Source organism: Sciurus vulgaris (assembly GCF_902686455.1).
Source record: "Sciurus vulgaris genome assembly, contig: HiC_scaffold_238_arrow_ctg1, whole genome shotgun sequence".
Taxonomy (NCBI): Eukaryota; Metazoa; Chordata; class Mammalia; order Rodentia; family Sciuridae; genus Sciurus; species Sciurus vulgaris.
The window spans coordinates 4,633,523-4,660,020 of NW_027632819.1; the positions used below are offsets into that span (position 1 = coordinate 4,633,523).

Sequence of the window (26,498 nt, forward strand, 5' to 3'; positions counted from 1 at the left end):
AAAAACAGAAGTTACAAGTCAGAGTATATCATCTAAAGATTGATCAGGGCCCTATTACAATTTCTGTAATTTTCTCTGAATGTCTGGGGTTGACTGAATGATAAATTTGTCCTTTAAAATTAAGTGGCCCTCTGTGGATTCAGGATCCACAGTGGTGTGTTTTTTCATTGCCTCCCTGAGTTTCTCCATGAAAAGAGTGGGGCTTTACTGGGGACCTTGTATAATTTCAGAGACATTGGAATAGTTAATAGGCTTCTGTTTGATTCCCTTAAGGGACTCAAGGACTAACATTTGGAAGTGTCTGATCTTCCAAACATCCTGTTTTATCATTTGGATCCCACTCAGAATCATTTCTGTGAATTGCCTGTGCTCCCTTGGATAGTTGGGTTTAGATATAGTTTGGGCTTCTGGTGCATGAGCAAGGTATAGGACATCACCAAATGTTTCAGCTCTTTTAGGGTGTTTTTTTTTTTTTTTAATTGGATGTTAAATTCTGGTTGAGTAACAGTATAATATCTTTCCAGGTGATGTCAAACACCTGGCATAGTTTTTTGAAATACATCAATATATTTATCTGGATTTTCTGAAAATTTCCCTAGGTCTATTTTTATCTATCTTAGGTCTTGGAGGGAGAAAGGGTTGTATACTTTAATTGGTCCAAATTTTTCTCCTGGCACCTTCTGGATAGGTAGTGTATTTGATCTGTCCATTAGGGCAGATGAAAAAGGGCCAGCATTTGGAGGACAGGAGGTCTGCTGATGGACATTAGCAGAAAATGAAGATTTGGGGATCCCCATGATTTCTCTCCTTCAGTAGGTGATTCTTTAAGGTATTCTTCCCTTATGGCAGTGATTATGGCTGAGTCTACTTTACATTGTTGGCATAATTTGGGGTTTTCGCTTAGGGTAAAGAAGGTTTGAACATAAGGTACCTCACACCATTTTTCTTCCCTTTTTCAAAATCTATCAAGCTGTAAAATGTAAAATTTATACTTCCCTCTGGTGGCCAGGATACTCCATAAGAGAGTTTGTATTGAGGACAGGCCTGGCAGCAGAAAAAAATGAAACACTTTTTCTTGAGTGTCTATGGATCAAATTTGTCACAGATTTTCAGTATGCAGGCTATTGGCGAACCTGGTAATACTGTTGAGAGTGAAGTTCCCATCTGAGTGGAACAAAATAAAAATAGACTTCAGGTGCTCATGCTGGAGACCATTTTTAGGGACATCTCCCTAGGTTTGAGCTTCATTATGATCCAGAAAACCCATCTGTCACTACCTGGCTTTGCCAAATTTACTTCTGGCCTTCTTTGGCAACGTGCTAGTGTCCCAGTTTGCCCTGTGTAGAGACCCTTGGAGGATTCAGACTTAAGGACATTACTGCTTTTCTCCCTGCCACTATAAATTCCTAATTAAGAGGGAGACACAAAACAAAAGAAAAATTGAACATCTTCTTGCCTATTTTTGTATGCTAAATGAATCTCCAGAGAGTAATAGGACACCTAATGGTTGTTAGGCATGCAATGCCCTGTTCTTTGAGGGATTCAAGGGAGGGGTTGATTTAAAATACCTCCTCCTTGCAGCTTAGAACAAAATGGGCATGCTTAAGCTCAGAAAAATTTTAAACAAACTAGTAAAGTCTAAATATGCAAAAAAGGTAACCTGGGCATTTTCTTACTAATTATCACATATCTTTCTCTTGATCCTACCATCTGAATTCCTAATGTCTGATCAGCGATCAAGGGGGAAACATCCAGGAGGGAGTAGATGTGGGGGAGTTTTGTACAGCTCATAAAGAGGCAAAGGTGATTGGTGCTTTCCCTCAGTCCTGTTTGTCAAATGATCACCCTAGATACCCCTTAGGGCAGTCGGGTGTGGGAGTTCAGATAAGAAACCTTTGAGATCAGTCCAAGAGTAGCCTGGGCCAGAGAACCCAGAGTTGTTCCAAATATTCTTCCACCTCCACACATCCTGGGAGGTCAGGACTAGGGACATTGTGTAGTGATGGCAATTGCCCTCCAGGCCTGGACAAAAAAGTAGGAAACAACTTCAGCAGAGTCCAATATGCCTCATCAGCAAAGAGCAGGTGATTGGGAACTGCCTGGGCATGGAAACCTCTCACCTGAGTCTTGAGGATGGCAGGTGTACTAGCTGAATTTAAGTTGCCAATAGGTGCCCATTTTGCCCTCCAGAAAGAAGGAGACAGAATGATGCACCTCAAACAGATGTGGGTTGTGTGCAGAGAAGCTTACCTCGGTGTAGATCTTAGTGGACCTCCAAATCTGATTCCACCATTTACTGGTGACCACTCCTGCTTCCTCAGGTGTTGAAGTATCAATGCCAGAAAAGCACACTAGAGTAAGCATAGAATAGCAAGTAAGCAGTTTTATTAAGAAAAGTAAAAGAGGCTTCTCCTGGGTGAAAAAAGGGATTCAAAGGCAGAATCCTTAGAATGAGAAAATCCTGCCATTTTTAAAAGTTTTGTTCTCCTGTTCTTTTCCATTTATCTCTTTCCTTCCTGTCTATGTAACTAGGCCCAGTTTTGCAGGTGAGATGCATAAAGTGAGAAGCGAATGGGCAGGGGGAGGGCCAAAGTGATTCAGGCAGGTAAAGGTCCAAAGTACATTAATTAGCGTCTCCTTGTGTGTGGTCCCTGAGAAGGGCAGGTAAATTGGATAATCAATGGGCTCTGGAGATCCTTCATATTCCATTCTCCCAGGGCTGTCTGCAACTTCCAGAGACAGGTGGTTTTTATGGCCTCCAGTTCCTCCACCTGACCTGATGCCCTGTTTCTACACTAACTGCCTGTCCCAAATTCTAGCTTCAATATGAGTAGAAAAAGAGTGTTCAAGCTATTTCTTTTTGCTGGCAACATGATTCTATATGTAAAAGTCCCCAAAACTCAACTGGTAATTTTCTAGATCTCATGAAGAAATTCAGCAAAATATTGGCATACAAAATTAATACCCATGACTCAATTGAATTTCTATACTTCAATAATAAATCAGCTACAATATAAATTAGGAAAAATATCCCTTTCACAATAGCCTCCAAAAAAAAAAGAAAAACTACTAAGGAATCAATTTTATAAAAGAGGTGAAGCATCTCTACAATGAAAATCAGTGAACAGAGCTATAGTTAAAGAAAACTAAATAGACATGAAAGCTAAAATGACTAAATAGGCATGAAATGGAACAGAATTGAAGATGTATAGATTAATTCCACATAAGTATAGTTACCTCATATTAGACAAAGATGTTATAAGTTCACATTGGAGAAAAGATATTCTTTTCAACAAATGGTGCTGGGAAAACTGGAAATCCATATGTAATAGAAAGACAGTTGATACCTATTTCTCACCCTGCACAAAAGTTAATATTAAGTAGATCAAAGACCTAGAAATTGTACTAGAAATGCAGAACCTACTAGAAGAGCAGTTAGGACCATATCTTCAACACAGTGGTACAGGAACTGATTTCTTGAACAGGACTCTAAAATAAAAATAATAATAATAATAAATTTGATGGGACCAAACTAAATACATTCACTCAAAAGAAACATGAAGACAGAAGTTACAGAATGTAGAACTTTGCTACCTGTATATATTGTCAATTTCTAGGATGTACAAAGAATTCAGAAATCTTAAACACAAACACACACACAATCAATAAAGGGACAAAGAAACTGAACACACCTTTCTCAAAGAATAAGTAATCAAAAAAATATTTGAAAAATACTCAAGATCTTTAGACATTAGAGAAATGCAAATTGAAAGTGCCCTGAGATTCCACCTCAGTCTGTTCAGTATGGTAAGTATCAAGAAAATTAGTAACACATGTTCATGTGGATGTGCAGAAAAGAGGATGCTCATACATTGTTGATGGGACTGCAGATTGTTGTAGCCCTCTGGAAAGTAGTATGGACATTCTTCAAGGAATGGATCCACCATTTAAACCAGTGAACCCACTCCTTAATATATACCCAAAGGGCATTAAGTTCAGCATACTACAGTGACACAGTCACATTAATATTTATAGCAGCACAATTTAAAATACCTAAGTTATGAAAGCAACATAGGTGCTCTTCAACCAATGAATGGATTAAGAAATTGGGGCATATATACACAATGCATTGTTAATCAGCCATAAAGAAGAATGACTCCATGAATTTTACCACTAAATGGTTGGATCTAAAGAATATTATCCTAAGTGAAATAAACCAATTCCTGAATCCAAAGGTTGAATATTTTGCTGATATGTGAAATCTAAACCACAGAGTAGAGGAGGGTAAGAAAAGTTCATAAGATTAGAAAATGGTGAAAAAAAGAAAGGAGAATGATAGAAATAGAAAAGATAGTATAATAAATCTATATATCAATAATGAATCAGCTTCAACATAAATTAGAAAAATTATCCCTTTCACAATAGCCTCAAAAAAAAAAAAAAAAGAAACTACTTAGGAATCAACCTTATAAAAGAAGTGAAGTATCTATACAATGAAAATCAGTGTATACATAAAAAATACCTAAGTGAGTTCCATCATGCCCACCCACAAGACAATTGTCATTCTAATTAGAATAGGATATATCCCATGCTTATATAAGTTCATAAAAATGGATTCTACTGTCATGTAGAACTAAAAAGAACCAATAAAATTACATAAAAATGACAATTGTTTGAAAAGCTAGACATTTATCCTTTTATAAATATAATGCAATATATACATGTATCAAAACTTTATTGCATAAATATGTATAATTTTGATTTTATATATTTAAATGTTTTAACTTGAAGAACAAAGCACAAACTAAATATTCAAATAGGATTGTTGTTGCTATTTGATATTTTAATAACATACATAAATATCATAAAATATCTGAACTCCAAATTCACTAGAAAATATTTCCTTTATGTGGTCAACCTCATTGCCTTTAAAAAGTTTCTCTAATTCCACTTTGGTCTTGGAATAGCTAGAGATGTTGTTACATTTTCAGAAAACCCAGTTCTATCCCAGAACTACTGAATCAGATTCTTCATTTCAGTAATCTCTTATTCATGGTTGTACTATTACATATGAGAATTCCCTGAATTTTGATTCATTGTACACAAATGGGGTACAACTTTTTATTTCTATGGTTGCACACAATGTAGATACACATAATTCATGTACTCACACATAGACATAGGGTAATACAGTCTCATTCTACTATCTTTCTTTCCCCCATTCCCTCCTCTCCCATTTTCCTCTACACCAAAGATCCTTCATTCTTCTCTTCCCCCTACCCTGCCTCTTTATATATCCTCATTCACTTATCAAAGAAAACATTCAGCCTTGGTTTTTTGGGCCTGGCCTATTTCACTTAGCATGATAATTTCTGACTGCATCCATTTACCAGCAAATTCCATAATTTTATTCTTCTTTATATCTACATATTCCATTTTGTATATGTACCACAGTTTCTTTATCCATTCAGCTATAGAAAGGCATCTTGGATGGTTTTATAATCTAGCTTTTGTGAATTGACTTCTATGAACACTGATGTGGCTGCATCACTGTAGTATGCTGATTTTAAGTCCTTTGGATATAAACCGAGGAATGGGATAGCTGGGTCAAATGGTGGGTCCATTCCAACTTTTCTGAGGAATCTCCATATTGATTGTCAGAGTGGCTGCACCAATTTGTAACTCTACCAGCAATGTATGAGTGTGACTTTTTCACCACATCAATGCCAACATTTATTATTGCTTGTTTTTTTAATACTAGCCCTTCTAATTGGAGTTAACCAAATGCTTAGGGTGATTTTAATTTGCATTTCTCTACTTATTAGGTATGATGTGTTGATAACCTGTATATCTTCTTTTGTGAAGTGTCTGCCCCATTCCTTAGTGTCACCGCCCACGGCAATTTGTTACCGCCTGCAGCAACAATTGCGCGGGTATTTATCGGAGGTGGACTGGAAACTGAGCTACTTCTATCTTTCTCTTTAGTGCGCTGCTTTCTTGCTTGTTTGTTTATAGAGGATAGAGGAAATGATGCTTACTTGCTTTGAGAGGAGAGAGAGAGACACTTTGCTTATTGGAGAGAGAGACTTTGCTTAAGAGAGAGAGAGACTTTGAGAGAAGAACAGGCTTTGCTTAGAGCTTAGAGGAAGAGAGACTTGCTATGCCTTGCTTAAGGTCTGCTGCTTCTTACTAGTGCATCCTGCATCCTGTGAACTAAGGGTGTGTCTACCTAAGGTGCTTTGGTGATGTGTCCCACGTACTGTGATCTGCCTCTCTGTGATCTGCAACCTAAAGGTGTATTCTCAGTTCTCTGCTCTGCGATCTGCCTTCCGCCGCTGCCCCTACTTGCTGCTTCTATCTGCTTGCCGCTTCTTCTTCTTCCTTTCTGCTAATGGCTTCTCTGTGCTTCTTTCTGCTAGCTGCTGCCCCGCTGTCTCGCTACACCTACACTTATATCACCTCCAGGAGGGAGAGTAGGGCCACACCTCTTATGCAAAGATTAAGCAAGATGCTAGATGTCCAAGCAGGCACAATTAGGAGTGCTTGAGAACACATGTGCATGCATTGTGTGCGTGGACAATAAATCACCTGAGTGTGTTTATGTCAGTTAACCTCCTTGCTGCCGATGTGATCAGGCGCCGTTCTGGCGCTGTCCACATGGCACAGCCCCCAACACCTTAGCCCATGTATTAATTGGTTTCTTTGTATTTTGGTTTAAAGTTTTTTGAAGTTCTTGATACATTTAGGAGATTAGTGCTCTGTCTGAAGTATGTGTGGAAAAGTTTTCCTCCCACTCTGTAGGTTTTCTTTTAACATTATTGATAGTTTCCTTTGCTGAGAAAATCTGTTCAATTGAATCTATCCCATTTATTGATTCTTGCTTTTATTTCTTGTGCTATGAGAGTCTTGTTGAGGAAATCTTGTCATTAGTCACCATGATGAAGATTTGAGGCTATATTTTCTTCTGTTTGGTGAAGGGTCTCAGAACTAGCTCCTAGATCCTTCAACCATTTTGAGTTAAGTTTTGCACAGGGTGAGAGATAGGGTTTTAATTTTATTTTACTGCATATGAATTTCCGGTTTTGCCAACACCATTCATTTAATAGGCTATATTTTCTCCATTGTAAGTTTTTTACATGTTTTTCTACTGGTCTATTTTGGTAATTCATACAGGAGAGAAACCCTTCAAATGTACAACATGCAACAAAGCTTTTAATGACAAGTCGTACCTTTTTTACCATCAGAGAATTCATACTGGAGAAAAGTCCTACCAATGTAAAGAATGTGGCAAAGTTTTTAATGTAAAATCAAACCTTATTCGACATCAGGGAAATCATATTGGTGATAAGCCTTAGGAATGTTCAGATTGTGGCAAAACTTTAAAAAAGCATGACTAATTCACCACCAGGGAATCACACTAAGAAGAAGCACTACAAATGCAAAAATGTGATGAAGCTTTTAATGGAAAAGTACACATTCCTCAGTAGCAGAGAAATCATACAGAAAAGAAGTCCAAAAAATAAAAAGTGTGGCAAACATTTATTTGTCAAAAATTATTTTTAATTGTTTCCAATTAGTTATATGTGACAGTAGAATGCATTCAGACAAATTGTACACAAATGGAGTACAGTTTCTCCTTCCACAGACTGCAAGTATTGCAGACACAAAGGTAATGTAATCACACATGTATTCAGGGTAATGATTTCCAGATCATTTCACTGTCATTATCCTCCTCACATTGATTCCTTTCCCCTCACTACCTTATGCATAATCCAAAGACTCTTTATTCCAATTTCCCCCATTATGGATCAGCATTTGTCTGCCAGAGGAAACATTTGGTCTTTAGTTTTTTGGGTTTGACTCATTTCACTTATTGTGGTATTCTCTACATCCATGTATTTACTAGAAAATGCCATAATTTCCTTTTTCTTTAAGTTTGAATAACATTCCATTGTCTGCATATACTACATTTCATTTATCCATGCATATGTTGAAGGGCATCTAGGCTGGTTCCCTAGTTTAGTTATTGTGAACTGAGCTGCTATAAACAATGATGTGGCTGAGTCACTGTAGTATGCTGGTTTTAAATCCTTTGTGTGTAAACCAGTGAGTGGAATACCTGGGTCAAATGGTAGTTTCATTCTGACTTTTCTGAGAAATCTTAATAAAATTTCCAGAATGGTTATATCAAATTGTAGAACAAGTAGCAATGTATGAGTGTACATTTTTTCCACACATCCTCAATAAAACATTTTTTATGTTTTATTTTTTATAAATTCTCGGTGTAATAGGAGTGGGATGAAATCTTCAAGTAGTTTTGAGCTGCATTTCTCTAATTGCTAGAAATGATGAGCAATTTTTATTTTAGTTGATCATTTGTAATTTTTCATCTGTGAATTTTTGGTTCAGTTCATTTTCCAGTTTACTGATTGGGTTATTTGTGGTGTTAAGTTTTTTGAGTCCTTTATATATCCTGCAGATTATCACTTTATCTAATGTGTATATGGTAAAGATTTTCTTCCATTCTGTAGGCACTCTCTTCACATTACAGATTGTTTCCTTTGCTAAGAAGATTTTTATTTTGAGTCCATCCCATTTATGGTTCCTTGATTTTACTTCTTGTTCTTTTGGATACTTGTTAAGGAGGTCAATTTCTAAGCTGATTGTGTGCATATTTGGTCCAAATTTTTCTTTTATTAATTGTAGGATCTCTGTTGTAGTGCCGACATCTTTACTCACCTTTGAGTTGATTTTTCCACAGGGTTAGAGATAGACTTTGATTTCATTTTGCTACATATGGATTTCCATTTTCCCCAGCACCATTCTTTGGTGGACTTTCTCTTTTTCAATGTATGTTTTTGGTGCTTTAATTTAATATGAGAAAATCCTATTTATTGAGTTTGTCTCTGTGCCTTCACTGATGTATAGAAATGCATTTGATTTTATATCCTGCTATTTTTCTGAATTTCTTTACTAGGTGTAGAAATTTTCTGATGGAGCTTTTGGGTCTTCTAAATGTGGGATTGTCTTTAGTAAATAATGATATGTTAAATTCTTATTTTCCTATTCATATCCCTTTAATTCCTCTCATTTTTCCAGTTGCTCTGGCTAGAATTTCAAGGACTATGTCAAAAAGAGTTGGTGGAAGAGGGCATTCATGTTCTTTTCCAGTTTTTATGGGAAAGGCTTCATTTTTTTCTCTATTTAGAATGATGTTATTCTTCAGCATAACATAGGAGACTTTCACAATGTTGAGCTACATTCCTACTATCCCTTGTTCTTCCAGTGTTTTAGATATGAATGAATCTGCATTTTGTTTAATGTATTTTCTCCATTTTTTGAGATGACCATATGATTCTCTTCTTTAAGTCTGTTGAAGGAATAAATTATGTTTATTGATTTCCAAATGTTGAACTAAACTTGCTTCTCTGGCAAGAAACCCATTGGATTGTGGTGCACCATCTTTTTAATGTGTTTTTGTATATGCTTTGACAGAAATTTTTAAAGAATTTTAGGGTATGGTTCAACAGGGACATTGATCTGAAGTTTTCACTCATTCATGTGACTTTGTCTTTTTTTATGTATCAACATGATACTCATAGAATGAGTTAGGAAGGGTTCTCTTCTTTTCTATTTAATGGTATAATTTTAGGAGTATTGGTGTTAATTCTTCTTCGAAGGCATTGTGGAAGTCATGTGAAAATCCATCTCTGGTACGTACCTTCACTTGGTTGGTAGACTTTTGATAGTTTCTTCAATTTTATTATTTTTATTGGTCTTTTTACATTGTTCATGTCCTCTTCATTCAGTTTGGGTACTTTATTTATCTCTAGAAATTTTTCAAGGTCTTCAAGATTTTCTATTTCATTGAAGTACACATTTTCAATATAATTTTATTTTCTTATGTACTTCAGTAGTGTCCATCATGATAATCCCTTTACATCATGAATTTTAGTAATTTGGGTTTTCTCTCTTTTCCACTTCAATATGCAGCTAAGGGTTTATCAATTTATGTTCTCAGAGACCCAATGTTTAATTTTCTCAATCTTTTCAATTTTTTTTTTTTTTTTTTTTTTTTGTGTGTGTGTCAATTTCATTGATTTCAGCTCTGGTTTTAATTACTTCCTGTCTTCTACTATTTTGGTGCTGATCTTTTCTTCTTTTTCTAGTGATTTGAGATGTAAAGTTAGCTAATATATTTGTTGACCTATAATTCTTTCAATGAATGAGCTCAATGCAGTTATCTTTAATTTTAGGCCTGTCTCCAAAGTGTCTCAGACATTTTGATATTTTTCATAGGTGTTGTCACTTACCTCTAAGTACAATTTTAATTTTCTCCCTGATTTCTATTGCAGTCCATTTGTTATTTAGGTTCCAGGTGTTAGAGTTGTTTTATTTTTATTTTATTATTGATTTCTAGTTTCATTCGGTTATGATCTGATAGAATACAGGGTAGTATTTTTATTTTTCGTATTGGCTAATTGTTGCTTTGTTTTGTGACATATGGTCTGTTATAGAAAATAATGCATGTGCTGCTGAGAAGATTGTGAATTTACTTGTTGATGAATGAAATATTCTATATATGTCTGTTAAGTATAAATTATTGGTTGTATTATTTAATTCTATGGTTACTTTGCTTAGTTTTTGTTTGGAAGATCTATCCAGTAGAAAGAAAGGTGTATGAAGGTGAGTATTATTGTTTTGTATTCTACTTGATTCCTGAATTTGAGAAGAGTTTGTATGTATATGCTTCTTTTTGGGAGAATATATACTTAGGATTGTTATGTTTTCATGATGTATGATTTCCTTAAGTAGTATGAAATGTCCTTCTTTATCCCTTCTAAGTTTGGCTTGATGACCACTTGATTGGATATGAGGATGGAAACCCCAGCTTGTTTATGAAGGCCATGTAAATGATATGTTTTTTCCCAAACCTTCACCTTCAGTGTTTGAGTGTCTTTGAGTGTCTGGATTGAAAAATCATCTGAAATCAAAATTGGTTTTTCCCTATATGTAATTTGATTTGCTTCTCTCACAGAGTTTAAAGTTCTATCTTTATTCTGTATATCAGTTATTCTCATAATTTGCTTTTGTGTGGATCTGTTGTAATTGTAATTGTGTCCACTTGTGTTTCTGTAAGCCTCTTGTATTTGATTTCCCCTATCATTATTTAGATTTGGGAAATTATCTATGACATCATTGAAAGATTGTGTATTCCTCAGGTTTTTATCTCCATGCCTTTGTCTAGTCTGATAAATCTTAAATTTGGTATTTTCATGTTATCCCATATTTCTTAGAAGTTCTGTTCATGGTTTCTTCTCATCTCTGTATGGTTGACTTTATTTTTAAGGCTATATATTTTGTCTTCTTTGTTTGAGGTTTCAATTTCCAAGTGGTGTAGGCTGTTGGTGATGCTTTCTATTGAATGTGTAATTTGCTTTATTGATTCCTTCCTTTCAAGGATTTATGCTTGGTAATTTTTCACAATTTTTAATTCTTTATTGAGGTGATCTTTCCTTTCTGTTATTTTTCTTTGATTTCACTCCTTTTTCTATACTTTATTTCACAGGTCAGTTTGACTATTTACATTCTAAACCTCTGGCATTTCTTCTAATGCATTGTCAGCTGGTTCAAAAAACAGTGTTCAGCCTGCTAACTCAGTTGCCTCTCCAGTGTTTTACATAGAATCCCACAGTGCATAGTGAAAGCCTCAGTGTCCAAGATTATTATAAGAATTTCATAATTTTTTAGACATTGTCAGGAGGCAGGAGAAAATCTGTCTCACAGGCAGTGTTTGACCTGGTCAAGGCCATGCTTAGCAGTAGATTAATGGTTAAGATTGAGTTCTGCATCATTCACTGGTGGAGTTGAAGTGACTGAGGTCTTTAGTATCTTCTCTTTGTGTCTGCAGTCAACTGAAGCTCTGCTTCTGTTGAAGGTGTGTGTCAGGTCAGGAATTGTTTCTGTGCAAATTGAGTAGCCATAGAATGGTAAACTCTAAAAATGATTGGGTTACATTTTAGTTGACAATGTAGTGTTTAATGGCAACAGTTTAATATTCTGTGTACCAATTTTTCACTTGAAATAAAATGTCACTTTGTTTTATATGCACAGATCTAGTGACAATAAGGCATGCCTTAAGAAATATTAACCTATTATGTATATTAAGTCAGTTGCTCATAATTGCATTTCACTAACTCTACTAAATGTTTTCATTTAAACTAGGATAATTAAATTAGAGGTTTAATGAGCAATAAATTCTGAAGTTAGCAATCCTGGAATATGTTAGTTGAATCATACATTTCTCTTTTTGAACTCTTAAATTTGTGTCCATGTAATGTTTTGAAATGGCAACAGTCATAAGCAAGAAGCATTTTAAGTGCTTATATTACATATTGTAAAATAATGCTTCTTTATCGCTGCCTTATCTATTTATACTCATTGCAATCCTGGGTTAATTGTACTAACTGTAATCCCTGGAGGCAAAGAAATGGCTCAACAATTTAACCATAGTGGTTGCCCATACTAAGCAGTGAATATTTATCAGATGAGTAGATAAGTATTTCTTGAACTAATAAATAAATAAATAAGATAGCATATGACTTCTGTAAAGATGGTGTTGGATAAAGTACACTGGACCGAAGACATCATTCTCAACCCTGAGATAGTGGCTTTGTTACCTTGGGCAAGTCAGATTACTATGCTAAACAAAATTGAGATAATGGGATACCTCAAATGAAGTTAGTAGTAGTTGCTCTCATAAGTCCTTGGAGTTATGACTGCCAGTATTTGTTTGTTGAATAAAATCTTATGTGGGGAAACATACTTTCACCTGTAAAGTAAACATGATATTGACATTATTATTTCCATGCCTACCTCTGCTGATTACACTCTAAATAGACACATGAGCATACATTAATATTCAGTCACCTGCTCCTTGTCTCTTTCAGAACTGTCTTTAGGTAGGTTTTGCAAAATAAATTTTCAGTATTTGCTTAGTCCTACCTACCTCTGAAAACTGTTACAAACTGTGCCCCATTGGCACTCCCCTTCCCTTCTCCAATGGTGACAATGTTCTTGGAAAACTCAAGTCATTCTAATATTGCTTGGGTAATGAGGGAGGCATCACAACTGTGCATCTCATGTGCACAGTTAGTTAGAAGTAACTAATTAGTTAGAAGTAACTAATTATGCTCATGTAATCTATGAAACTTAACTCTTAAAACAACTCCCTAAAAGGCAAATGTGTTTTGGTCCTGGCAAGGAACATGTTGTAAGAGGGAGCTGGGAAGATTTTGGAAGACTATGTGGTTGAATCCAGACCTAGCCTTGGCCCGTAGGCACAGCTTCAGATAATGCTTCATGATGCCTGTCACAGCTAAGGAAGACCTAAAGATCACTGGGATTCAGTCTGTACTGGCACTTAAAAGAGTGCTCATCATGGTGATCTGATTATATCTCTTGTTTTCCCAGGTGTTTGGGGAGAAATATTGGCCACCAAAGTTTCATTCTCATACATAAGGAATGTGAGGTGAGGCTATTCTCTCATCCCTGGAAAAGGAACCCAAGAGAAAGCAATAGTTTGAGCTCAAGGTGATGTGTACCTCATGCCAGACATTTGAATTCTTCTTGGTCAGATCTGCCAGAAGCTTGTAGATTGAAAAAAGGAAATCAGGCTGGGGAGATAGCTCAGTTGGTAAAGTGCTTGCTTTACAAGCACAGGGCCCTGAGTTTGATCCCTAGCACCACAAAAAAAAGAAAAGAAAAGAATAAAAGAAAGAAGGAAATCATTTGGGCATGGGCAGGGAGAAGTGTGTTAAAGACAAAAGGTAGGCCACTCAAAGTTGAATGCAACAGCTGATGAATTTGGCCATTCATGTATAGGATGGGTGCCCACAGATGTACAGTCCTTGAAAGTGGATGAAGCACATTACTGTCACAGAGTGAATGGAAGTGTGTGCAATCTGAATATGTTTGGAGAGAATACTGGGTTAGAGTGAGAAAAGTGACCTTGAGATTCAGAGATCCTCCTCAATCTTCTTCTGATTTTAGAAAATTCTAACTTAATGTTTTGGGGATTATATTTTTTACATGTAAAGTGAGTACACAGCAGTATTACAACTGTCTAACATGAACATATCTTATCTTTTAATTATTTTTTTAATTTTTGGAGCCTGCATTTTGATTCATTGTACACAATGGGGTATATATTTTTGTTTCTATGGTTGTGCATGATGTAGATTCATACCACTTGTGTCATCATACATTCACATAGGGCAATGATGTCTTTCTCATTCCACCATTTTCATAACCCCCATCCTCCCTCTCATTTTCATCTGTATAATCTAAAGTTTCTCCATTCTTCTCTCACCCCATTCCCCCACCCCCGTTATATATCATCATCCACTTATCAGGGAAAATATTTGGCCTTTGGATTTTTGGTATTGGCTTATTTCACTTAGCACAATAGCCTCCAATTCCATCTATTTCTTTGCAAGTGCCATAATATTATTCTTCTTTGTGACTGAATAATATTCCATTGTGTATCTTTGTGTTTGATGTGCTGGTAAGGACTGAATGGGGTGGCAGTTCCTTTGGAGAATGGAAACTGGAAGCAGGATTGGGAGACATGCAACCCAATCAAATGATGTGCAGTCAAACACTTTTCTTACTTTTCTGCAGGACTACTCTCATTCTACATGGCATTCTATGGAGGAAAGCAGAGGAAGTTTTATCAAACAGATGTTGTGGATAACTGGATAAGGAAAGAAAATGATTAGGTGAATTAAAGCCAAATTACATGTTAAAGGTGGATCTTGGGATGAACCTCAGACTTTGAATGGGAACTTTCTGGTCATTTTTGAGAATGCTTGTGACATGATTCCTCTCCACTTGATACAAGTGGCTATGTGTCAGAATGCAGTCTGTGCCAGGCCTCTGGTGTTGAGATGCCTTTTGCAGTCAGGTTCCAGTGCAGACTGCTAAGTTCTAGGAAGTTTCTTTTCTCCCTTTGTGAAGTTCAGGGATAGTGAGCTGGACTGTCCACCACATAGAACTAGTGTATGTGTGCATAATTATCAAATAATGGCACAAATTTGGGAGTCTTTTGTGAATTACCAAATTTTTTATCTGGGAAATTATGTATCATGAGGTCTCATGCTTTCCTGTAAATCAGAGTGACCAAAGGCTAACTAGATATAATGGTTTGAGTATTTGCTTCAAAGATGGTCTTTATTCAGTGTGTAAGTCTCACCTCTGTAGTAGGTTCTGCAGAAAAAAGATCAATAAAATGGAATCACTCTTTAGGACTTGTATTCTACTGAGTGGGCTATAACTGCCTCACAGCAGTTCATCTTATGTACTTTTTAATTTTTTTTATTTTGCTTTTAATTTTTTACAGACAGCATTTTGATTCCTTTTAAACAAATTGTGTACATCATTTCATTTCTATAGTTGTACACAATGTAGATTTATACCATTTGTAAAATCATACAAGTACAAAGGTAATGCCTGCCTCGTTTCACCATTTTTTGTGTCCTCTCCCTCTCTTTTCCTTCTACATATTCTAAAGTTTCCTGATTCTTCTCTCATTCTCCACCCCCATTATATATCATTCTCCATTTATCAGGGAAAACATTTGGCCTGTGGTGTTTTGGACTTTTCTTATTTCACTTAGCATGATATTCTCCAATTCCATCCATTTATTTGCAAATTTCATAATATTATTCTTTATGGCCGAATAGTATTCCATTGTGTATATATACCAGGTTTTCTTTATCCATTCATTTGTTGAAGGGCATGTGCTTTTTTAAAATAACAACTTTATTGAGGTTTGATCTTACCAGCATGAAATTGATTTGTGAAGTTTTCTGTTCCACTTCTAGGTGATTAGTACATCCAAACTGTTGTGCACATACACCACTGCCTATCAGAAATTTTGCTTTATTCTGAAAGAAAACCCTGTTTCCATTTGTAGCCATTCCCATTTATAACTCTTCTCTTGCTCCAGAAACTATGAGGCTTTGACTCAATGATTTGTCCATTCTGAAATAAATAATTCTGTATTAAATAATACAGAAGTAATATTCAGTGCATTGCCTTTTGACAACATCCATGGCCTGAAGTCAGCTCTCTTACTTTCCTTTTGCCTTTAGCTGGTCATCATTATACTACACTGAGTCATTTCATTGGTTCATCTTCTGGCCTGAGTTCTTTGGAGTGAAGAAAAGGCAGTCCTTCCTTCAACAGGTATTTGTCAGATGCCTCCTTTATGTCACATTCCACAAGGTTCCTGTTCTCACTAAATTCACAGTCTGATAAAAGTACAATGGGAAACATAAGCAAAACTCACATATAAATGCAATCAAATGATCAGAGAAGCCCTGTCTAAGGATAAAATATTTATACCAAAATATGAAAGAGGACCCAGTGACACAAAGAGATGGGGCTAAACATTTGGCAACCATTTGGACCTAAGGTTGTCAGGAGTCTGGTGAATTCCAAGGCCTGAAAGGAAGCCAGAGTGGCTGCATTGCTAGTAGGAGGGTTTCCCAGGAAAGAGGAGCAGGGCCATGGTTACCTGGCTCTGTTTTGTGAGAAACAGTCTTGGATTCTTCCAGGTGGAGTGCTATGATCTGATTTGGTTTAAGAAAATCTGGGCCAGCGAAGGACCCGGGGTCATGAGGCCATTGGGGGGAGGAGCCAGCAGCTGGGGAGCTTCTAGTCTGTTCGGCATCCGCCCCCTTCTTCAGGGTCATGCTGAGCCAGGGCACGGGCTTGGGAACAGGCCGCAGCCACCTCCGCCTGCCTCTCCAGCACCATGGATCCCCACAAAGTGAGTGAGCTCCCGGTCTTCCTGAAAATGTGTAAGCAGGATCCAAGTGTCCTGCACACCGAGATGTGCTTCCTGAGAGAGTGGGTGGAGAGCATGGGGGGTAAAGTACCACCTGCTACTCATAAATCTAAATCAGAAGAAAATATCAAGGAAAAAAAAAACAGATAGCAAGAAGATAGAGGAAAACATAAAGAGAGATGAGCCATCAAGTGAGGAAAGTGATCTGGAAATTGACAATGAAGGTGTAATTGAACCAGACACTGATGCCCCTCAAGAAATGGGAGATGAAAATGCAGAGATAACTGAGGAGATGATGGATCAAGCAAATGAAAAGAAAGGGGCTGCCACTGAAAGGAAGCCAGAGTGGCTGCATTGCTAGTAGGAGGGTGTCCCAGGAGAGAGGAGCAGGGCCATGGTTACCTGGCTCTGTTTTGTGAGAAACAGTTTTGGATTCTTCCAGGTGGAGTGCTATGATCTGATTTGGTTTAAGAAAATCTGGGCAAGCGAAGCACCCTGGGTCACGAGGCCATTGGGGGGAGGAGCCAGCGGCAGGGGAGGTTCTATTCTGTTTGGCATCCGCCCCCTTCTGCAGGGTCTTGCTGAGCCAGGGCCCGGGCCTGGGAACAGGCCGCAGCCACCTCCGCCTGCCTCTCCAGCACCATGGATCCCCACAAAGTGAGTGAGCTCCCGGTCTTCCTGAAAATGTGTAAGCAGGATCCAAGCGTCTGGTGAGCTACAGAAAGCCATTGACTTGTTCACAGATGCTACCAAGCTAAAACCTTGCTTGGCCATTCTATATGCCAAGAGAGCCAGTGCCTTTATCAAGTTACAGATGCCAAATGCTGCCATTCGAGACTGTGACAGAGCCATTGAAATAAATCCTGATTCAGCTCAGCTTATAAGTGGTGAGGGAAAGCACACAGACTTCTGGGCCACTGGGAAGAAGCAGCCCATGATCTTGCCCTTGCCTGTAAACTGGATTATGATGATGATGCTAGTGCAATGCTGAAAGAAGTTCAACCAAGGGCCCAGAAAATTGCTGAACATTGGAGAAAATATGAGCGAAAACGTGAAGAGTGAGAGATCAAAGAAAGAATTGAAAGGGTTAAGAAGGCTCGAGAAGAGCATGAGAGAGCCCAGAGGGAGGAAGCCAGATGACAAACAGGACCTCAGTTTGGTTCTTTTCCAGGTGGCTTTCCTGGGGGAATGCCTGGTAATTTTCCTGGAGGAATGCCTAGAGTGGGAGGGGGCATGCCTGGAATGGCAGGGATACCTGGGCTCCATAAAATTCTTAGTGATCCAGAGGTTCTTGCAGCCATGCAGGATCCAGAAGTTATGGAGGCTTTCCAGGATGTGGCCCAGAACCCAGCAAATATGTCAAAATATCAAAGCAACCTGAAGGTTATGAATCTTATCAGTAAATTGTCAGCCAAATTTGGAGGTCAAGCATAATGCTCAACTGACAAAACCCTTGCTGAAGGAAAAGCAACCTAGATCATTTAATGGATGTCACAATAATACAAACCAGTGTACCTCTGACCTCATCAGGAGAGCTGGGGTGCTTTGAAGATAATCTTTACCCCTCTGCAGCAAATGCAATTGAAGCATTTTACAATGGTTTGCCATTAGGGTATTCATTCAGATAATGTTTTCCTACTAGGAATTACAAACTTCAAATACTTTTTAATCCTTAAAAATATTTAAAACAAAAGGGGGTGTTATTTCCTACATTGTTCTTTACTAATCATTTTGAATTTTTTCTTTGATATTGGGCAAGGCAGATACTAAGTATGAAAAATACATTGCCCTAGTGATAGTGAAATACTTACTAGTGAGAAGTAAATCTCATTTACATAGATAAAATAGGAGTTGAATATATGGTTACTGAGGCGTTTTAATTTCTTTTAAAATATTTTTAAGTGATTTATTTCAATAAAACTATTGGGACCACCAGTATTTCACTCTAAACCTGGGTAGGAACTGGAAGTACTTGATAAGGCAGCAGCAGTCTTACTATTTTATATGACATGCACCTTCATGCAGGTTGCATTTAAATCTTACAGTGTGTTGAGGGAGTTTTTTTTTTTTTTTTTTAATGCCCCAGTGGATTTGGATTACTTAACTCTGTTGTTGTTCAATATATCGAATAAATGTTTCATATTATTTCCACCATGGGGAAATAAGGGAGTAGTTTTCTTTTTATATTTCTATGTTTAAAAGTTACCTTTCCTCATCAGAAAATGACCAACTGTGTCTGCTTTCTGCTTGTTGATTCCCCCCCCTTCTTGAACTAAAGATAATCTTCTCTCTAGCATCATCATTGCTATCATCATTTATAGCATAATTGTGCAAGCATATTTAATGCTGGGATTAATTTAAAAATGTAATATATATCCTAACTGTGGAATAATACCCATAACAACTGTAGTTCTTTCTTAGCCATGAGATTGCTTATTTAAATGTTATTAGACTTTCACTGGTGAAATATCGTGATATTAAAAAACATTGGAAGGAGGGAATTCCTTTTAGTGTTTGGTGTTCTACACCTATTGATCTTTGTACTTTGAAGAGTATATGGTTTGTTAATTGATAACCATACAAGGAACTAACTGCTTGATCTAACATGAATTATAAAATAGATGAGAGCCATGGTTATGCATTATGGAGTTGTTGCCACCATGAAGAGTCATTATTGTATTCAGCTCTTCCTTAAATACTACAACCATGCCCCCACGTTTCTTTCCCTCTTGTCCCTGCAAAGATAAAGGAAATGGTAAAATTCCTTGAAATACATTTATAAAGTAGCATATTTCTGATATCATATATTTATACAGGTTCTAACCCTTTGCTGTACGTGAGTAGACAGAAATGCATCTGTTATAAAAATGAGAAAAAGTCGTATGCTAATAGAGCATGCTTTTGAAATCCTTGAAAAAGACGCACCATTTGTACTTGGATTTGGGCTTGCCAGTGTTCTTTGTGTTCATGTGCGTTCTCAAAAATCTCATGTGTGCTGTGCTTAACTCAAGAAGATTTTCTTCTTGGATTCCTTATTTGATTGACTTTAATTATACTTGACCTAACTATACTCGAATATTATGAATATTACCATAAATGGGTAAAAGTAAATCACTCTTCTGAAAATGTGTCATGTGCTTTTAGACTTTTTAAGTTCCACAAATACAACAAATAGTCTTCATTTTCTTAATATCATTTCAAAACCTAAAAAGTCCTTTTTTTCTGCTAATGATGATATAAGAAGGAAAAGAAGGTTTTCTGCTTAAAAATATATAGTTATTGGATATTTCTAGCTATGTTAAAAATAAAATATGGTTTCAAACTGAAAAAAAAGAAAATCTGACTGCTCTTTGAATAATGAAATTCAAGAGTCAAATTGGAAGATAATACTTAAAAAGTTTCTGCATATATCCTTACCATTGGCACTGGCAGCCTTGGTTAAGACCAGGTAGAAGAAATGAAGGAGAGTGGACACATCAAAAAGCTATGTCAAAATGAGAATGGACAGGTCTTAAAGATGTGTTGGGTGTAAAGTGGAGTCAGGGCCTGATTTGAACTCTTTGGTATACATTTCTCTAAAGTTAAGAAATCTGGATTCAAATGGCTTTGAGACACATGAAAATCCTACACAGAATGATTAACTGGATATTTACATACACACAGGTCTGGAGCTCACAGGAAAGCTAGGACTGGATAAACAGACATGCAGTTCTTCTGTGTGAAGGGAGTACTTGAAACCATGTCAGTGTACAACTCCTTCTAGGAGGAGATTCTAGAGAGAAGAGATGCAAGCTCCAATAATCTACATTCATAAAAGAACACAAATAAGATGTTCAAGATGCACAAGAGTGCAACTGGGGTGAAGGTATCAGGGGAGCCTGGTGGCATGCAGCCATCAGGAAGCAGACCTTTCAGCCAATTCCAGCTTTGTTGAGTGCCAGGGTCCAGCCCTAGCAGGAGTCCATGTGTTCCACACAGGTAATGGGGCATGGGGAGACACCGTCAGCAATGGATGGAGAATGAAAGACACAGACTCTAGTTCAGGTGCAATCACTCCCACTTTATTCTGGGGAAAGCTGGGTTGATATACATTTTTCTTCAGGCTATAATGGCAGTCTTGTGGTTAACAAAATTAACAAAGTGTCCAAAGCATAGGCAGAAATTGTTCTTAACAAGAAACTGAAAGATTATGAGAAAACAGTAACCTTACAGATTGCCCTTACCTAATCACAATTATTTTAAGAATATCTAAGTCAATGAACTAATACAATGTTTATTTCCTTAATATCTAAACTCTATGTGACCTAAGACTTTTCTTATTACTCTTGCGGTTAAAGCAATAGACAAGTAATCTCATGTGACCATCTCTACTAGGTCCATCTGGTTAATATCTAAATTGCTGAGTTAAGGGCTACAGGAGGGCAGCGGTCACAGTGGTTCTCGTGGCCAAGCTTTTTTACTGCATAGATTATATTGTCTTATGTAGCTCTTTTTTTCCAGAACAGGGCATTGTGCACCAACGTTTATTATAGGGGTGACCTATTCTTTGTAGGAAGGAAGGAATGTTGTGAAACCTTATTCTTTTACCCCACCACCACACAAAAAAAAAAAAAAAAAAAAAAAAAAAAAACATCGTTAGGATTTAACCAGCCTGTTGGAGACAAAGGCAGATCTATAACTATTTTCTCCAGAGGCTTTCAGAGACTCATTGCACAGTTGCAAAATTATTTTTAACTTTGTTAGTGGTAAAGACCCATTGTCTTTCAGATTGTAGGTAATATTTTCTGGAATTTTTGCTGTATTCCCCTTGTCCCCTTAGGCAATCTGTTCAGACTGAAATGAGTAATATATTATCAGAAAAACACAGCAGAAAAAGCACCATGCTCTGGAGCAAAACATCTGGCAATTCCCTTTAGGATGAGCCTTTGCAAACATCCTCCAGAAGAACTTTGTCAAGCACTGGATGGAACTCGGGATCCCCCCGCAGATGAGGAGTCCTGCATCAATAGGAAGTGAATTCAGTATAAAAGAAATGAATAAGTCAGCAAAGCAGATTCAGAGTTTGGGAGGCATGAGGAAGAAAAGTGATAAGAGAGAAGGGGACTGGGGAACCTGTCTTTATAGCATTCATTATCTTTGGGTAAAACCTGAACATAACAGACTCAGCTCCACAACCTGGTTGAGAAAACGTGCAGCTCCACCCTTAGCAAAGTTATAAATTAAAAAGCCCCCTGGGGAAAAATCTGCTGTGGACTGATTAGAACCTTAAAAATAGATAATCTTTGAGGCACATAGTTTATGCTTCACCCAGAATGAATCTTTATGTTTTAATGCTTGGTTTTATTGCTTGCTGATGGTATTGCACTGTTTTACCTTGGAAGGTTATAAGTGAGGAGGTATCCTTAGAATTTTCTTAGCTTTTGAGAGCATGGGTCTTTCTTTTTTTAGTACAGATTTGCCCATTATTAGAAGATACAAAATTTTTATATCTGAGAGATAATTTATGTCCTGGTGATACACAATGTGTATATTTTATAGTTGGGGTCTATAACTTAATGCATACATCAATTTCAAGAATGGCCTGTGCTGAGTTATTTTGGTGTTTAGAAAATCACTTTTATGAAGGCGGTGCTCATGATCTTTTTAACACCTATCTTTCAATCTATGAAATCATTGAGAAGTGATTATTGTCCAATTTAGTGATCTAAGTTATCACTTACCTGTGCTTTGTAGAATTTGGTATTCTCGGTGCAAATCTATCATGCCAAGTACGTTGAACAACTAAGTCACTCTCATTACTTCTTATAACTTTTTCTTAATTTAATTTAATTTTATTTTATTTTCTATTTCAATAGCTTTTCTTTTTAAATTTATTTTTATTGTAAACAAATGGGATACATCTTGTTTCTCTGTACATGAAGTAGAGGCATACCATTTGTGTAATCATACATTTACTTAGGGTAATGGTGTTTGATTCATTCTGTTATTTTTCCTTCCCCACAACCTTCCCACCTCTTTTTTCCCTCTATACAGTCTCTCCTTCCTCTATTCTTGGCTCCCTCCCACCCCCCATTAAGAGAAATCATAATCTTGTTTGAAGCACTAAATATGGGTTAAACTTACTAAGTTAAATTTCAGTTAAATTTAAAAATTGTATCTGTATAAATTAACATGAAACATTACTCATGTGAATTAAATTTGAATAGAAAGGAGGCATTGGTAACCTGCATTTCACTTATCTTAGATCCTTTATTGTGATTTGACTGTCTAGTTATTTAGTGCTTGACCGTTATCTAGTACACTCTTTATGAACTTGAACAAATTGTAAATGCCCTGAATACAATTTAGTCATTTTTTGGCCTTGTGAAGAAATAAACAATTGTGACAGCCATGGAATTTTTGAGTAGTGTCTTGATTAAAATTTTAAAAATATTATTTCTGAATTGTTCATGAAAAATGTCCCTGATTTAGTACAATTTTGTTATTTTTCTATTCTTAACATCTTTTGGAATATATAACTAGTAAATATTCAAAGAGTCAATGATAAAAATGGTAGCTAAGAATGTGATCTTGGAAATCAGACTGCATGGTTTCAAATCCTGTCTCTGATACATCATGGCATGTGTCCTTGGGCGCATGACTCAGCCTCTCAGGATGAAATCTTCCATCCCTCTGAGGACATAAATCATGCCTTGGTCCAGTGTCTCCAAACTGTATATTCTACCTCCTTGTTATCAGATTGTTGCAGTATCACATATTTTTTATCAAATAATCTACTTTTATTTAATAATTGCCCCAAACCATAAGGATAGTGATGCAAAGGAGGCACCGGGGCATAAAACATTAAGAATGGATTAACTCCAGTACTCTGTGGAAACACTGAAGCTACCTAGGAAAAATTACTGGGAGTTGTGTTAGTGTTCATGGTTTTACACATCCATTGGTGGTCTTGGATCATATCCCTGGGGATCAGGAGGAAGATTTTCTATATTATGAATTTTTTGAGTGTTTCCAACAGAGGTAGGGACAATGGTGGAAATATTCTGTTGTTAGTTTATGCAACTCTAAGAAAGAAAATTTTATTTTGTATATTTGATTACCCTCCTGCCATCTGGATGTGTAAAAATTGTTGCCTTAATCCTTTTGTATACAAGAGTCCAAATTCTTAATAACAGTATGTAGAAAGGAACGGTTGAATTAGTACTGAAATTCTGTGAGATGAGTTGTAGCATATGCAGACTGTTAGAGATATTATCTGAGCCTGCACAGTGGTACACATCTAAAATCCCTGTGTCTCAGGAGGCTGAGGAAGAAGGATCACAAGTTCATAGAAAATTCCTGGTATGTCCCTTGGTATGAACTGGGAGTGAGAATCTTACCTTCTCCTTGCTTCTTTTCCTTGTCTTACACATTAACCTTGAAAGTGAAACAACAAATGTTTTGCCCCCTGTGTCCTCCACACGTGTCTCATGCTAGTATGTTAAAGCTATGTAACCTACCTGTAAGTGTTTGTGGCTACACCGATGCACATGTATGCATCGAAAACAAATACACCCATTTGATTTCACTTTGAAGTTTCATAATTAGATGTGATAGTTTAATTTGATAATTAAATATTGTTGTTCCCATATTTAAAACTTATTAGACTGTAAAATTATTTGACCCTTCTTTCTCAAGCAAAATATTACTGATTTAGTGTATGATTTGTAACGAAAATAAGTTATCTCACATCAGAGAAATGAAAATCCATGTATTTCTGTCTCCAAGTGGAGTAGTTTCAGGTGGAGAATAAGCAAGCTGAAACTTGTTTCATACATACCTTTACCCCTTTTAAAATTTTTAACTAAAGAAAATGTTTAAGAAATAGGATTTATGCTTGGGACCTATCTCTCTTGTCTCCTGGTTTTGTTGCTTTACTGTGAATTGTTTCTATGAGACCAAAGGAAACCACCTAATCAAAGAGATCCTACCTAGCAAATGGCACTAAATGAGTTAATAAGCTGCTATCAACTTTTCCATGAGTTTCCCCTGTGGGAACTCAATTGACACTTAATAGCAGATAGGAATAAGATCTGTTTGACCAGCTTGATCTTGAACAACTAGCAAAACTGTTAAAACAAAAACATAATCATTTCTGGGCAATTAAAAGAAGAAACAATAATCAAATATAACTTAAGATGTCCACTTGTGTTAACCCAAAGAATAAGTAAGACTGGAGACGACAAAAGAGATTCTTAGGCAGGAAGGATTGCCTGATAACCATCAAGAGAAACTTTTGGTCAGAAATTTTTGGTCATTTAAAGGCTTACAGATCTTTCTAAACAGGACCAGGCCTGCTAAATTACCTACAGAATTCCTACAAGATCAGATACACAAGTTCACCAACCAATCAGTCAATCAACTGTTTCTCCTTCAAGACTACCAGCCCCTGACACCCAAAGCCAATAACTGTGATTCATTATTGACACATTTGACTCCAAAAACTTTGCTCCCACTAAAGCCCTCCCTAATTTCCTTTTTACAGGAATGAGACTCTTCACCCCTCATCAGCAGGAAGAAGCTACAAAAGAAGGACCATTGTCACACCCCTGCTATTTATAAAAACAAAATGGGATGAATATTGGAATCAGATCTGCCATTTCACTGCCACCATTATTCTGCCCCTCCACACCATTTTACAACCTAGATTGTTAGCCTGAGAACTTTCTAGTCAATCATTGCTTCAGATTGTTAGTCCTCAAACTTTCTCATCAGTCATTGGTCAGATTGTTATTAGCCCATGAAATCCCACTAAGAATAGCTCCCCCGCCATTCCCTCTCTCTCACCTGTCCACTCTGCCTGTCCACTTAATAAAATCTCTTGCATGAGTTCCCACATCAGGAGTGGTTTCTGGGTGCTTTCAGGTGGAATGCTTATAGATGTGTTAGCCCTTATGATATACACAACAAACTGAATGAATCACCAAAATTACAATATTTTTAAATCAGTAAAGGTTCCATAGTACATTTCTGTTTGTAAAACATTTTTGAAATGGTCAATTCATAAAAATACAAAAGGCTTAATGGTGGTCATGAGTAGTGGGGAGGGCAGCTGGAGAAAATAAGTATGGCTCAAAGGTCAGCATCAGGGGTATTTGTGAAAGAAAATGTCTATATCTAAGCTATATCATCTTTAATGTCACAGTGTGAACCATGGTGAGTTTCTATATAAAATCATCAGAGGATGTCTCTCTTATTAACACAACTCCATATAAATCTACAATTGTTTAAGAATAAAATTACCCTAATTGAATAAATAGAACTTTGAAAGGTTGAACCATACTTAACTGATGTCAAGTGATCATCATTCTAAAATTATCCAAATTTTCCTTAGAAGTCTGGTAAAACAAGTATAAAAAATTTAAAAAATGAATAAGCAATAATCACAAGAAATACTTTCTAGATAGTTTATAAAATTGTCTTCCAGGAATAAAACTTGTTTATTCATGTTATTCTCAGTGAATATTGTTTTCTTCGTGTTAATTATACACTTCAATATTACTTCACAGTACACAATGTTCACATGAAAAATACATGCACATTTATTTTCTATAAATTAACGAATTTGAAATCATGTTCCTTTAGAAGTTCAAGAGGAAAACAAAAA

At 36.6% G+C, this 26,498-nt stretch overlaps 2 pseudogenes across 2 annotated transcripts in view; both read left to right on the forward strand.

Moving 5' to 3' along the window:
• LOC306652477 (flavin-containing monooxygenase 5-like) overlaps window positions 1-26,498 on the forward strand; it is a 518,541-nt pseudogene that overhangs the window by 429,703 nt on the left and 62,340 nt on the right. The window lies entirely within an intron of this gene.
• Window positions 16,820-18,286, forward strand: LOC306652484 (hsc70-interacting protein-like; annotated as a pseudogene). Its single transcript has 2 exons — window positions 16,820-17,197; window positions 17,549-18,286. The product of its transcript is annotated as a hsc70-interacting protein-like (transcript).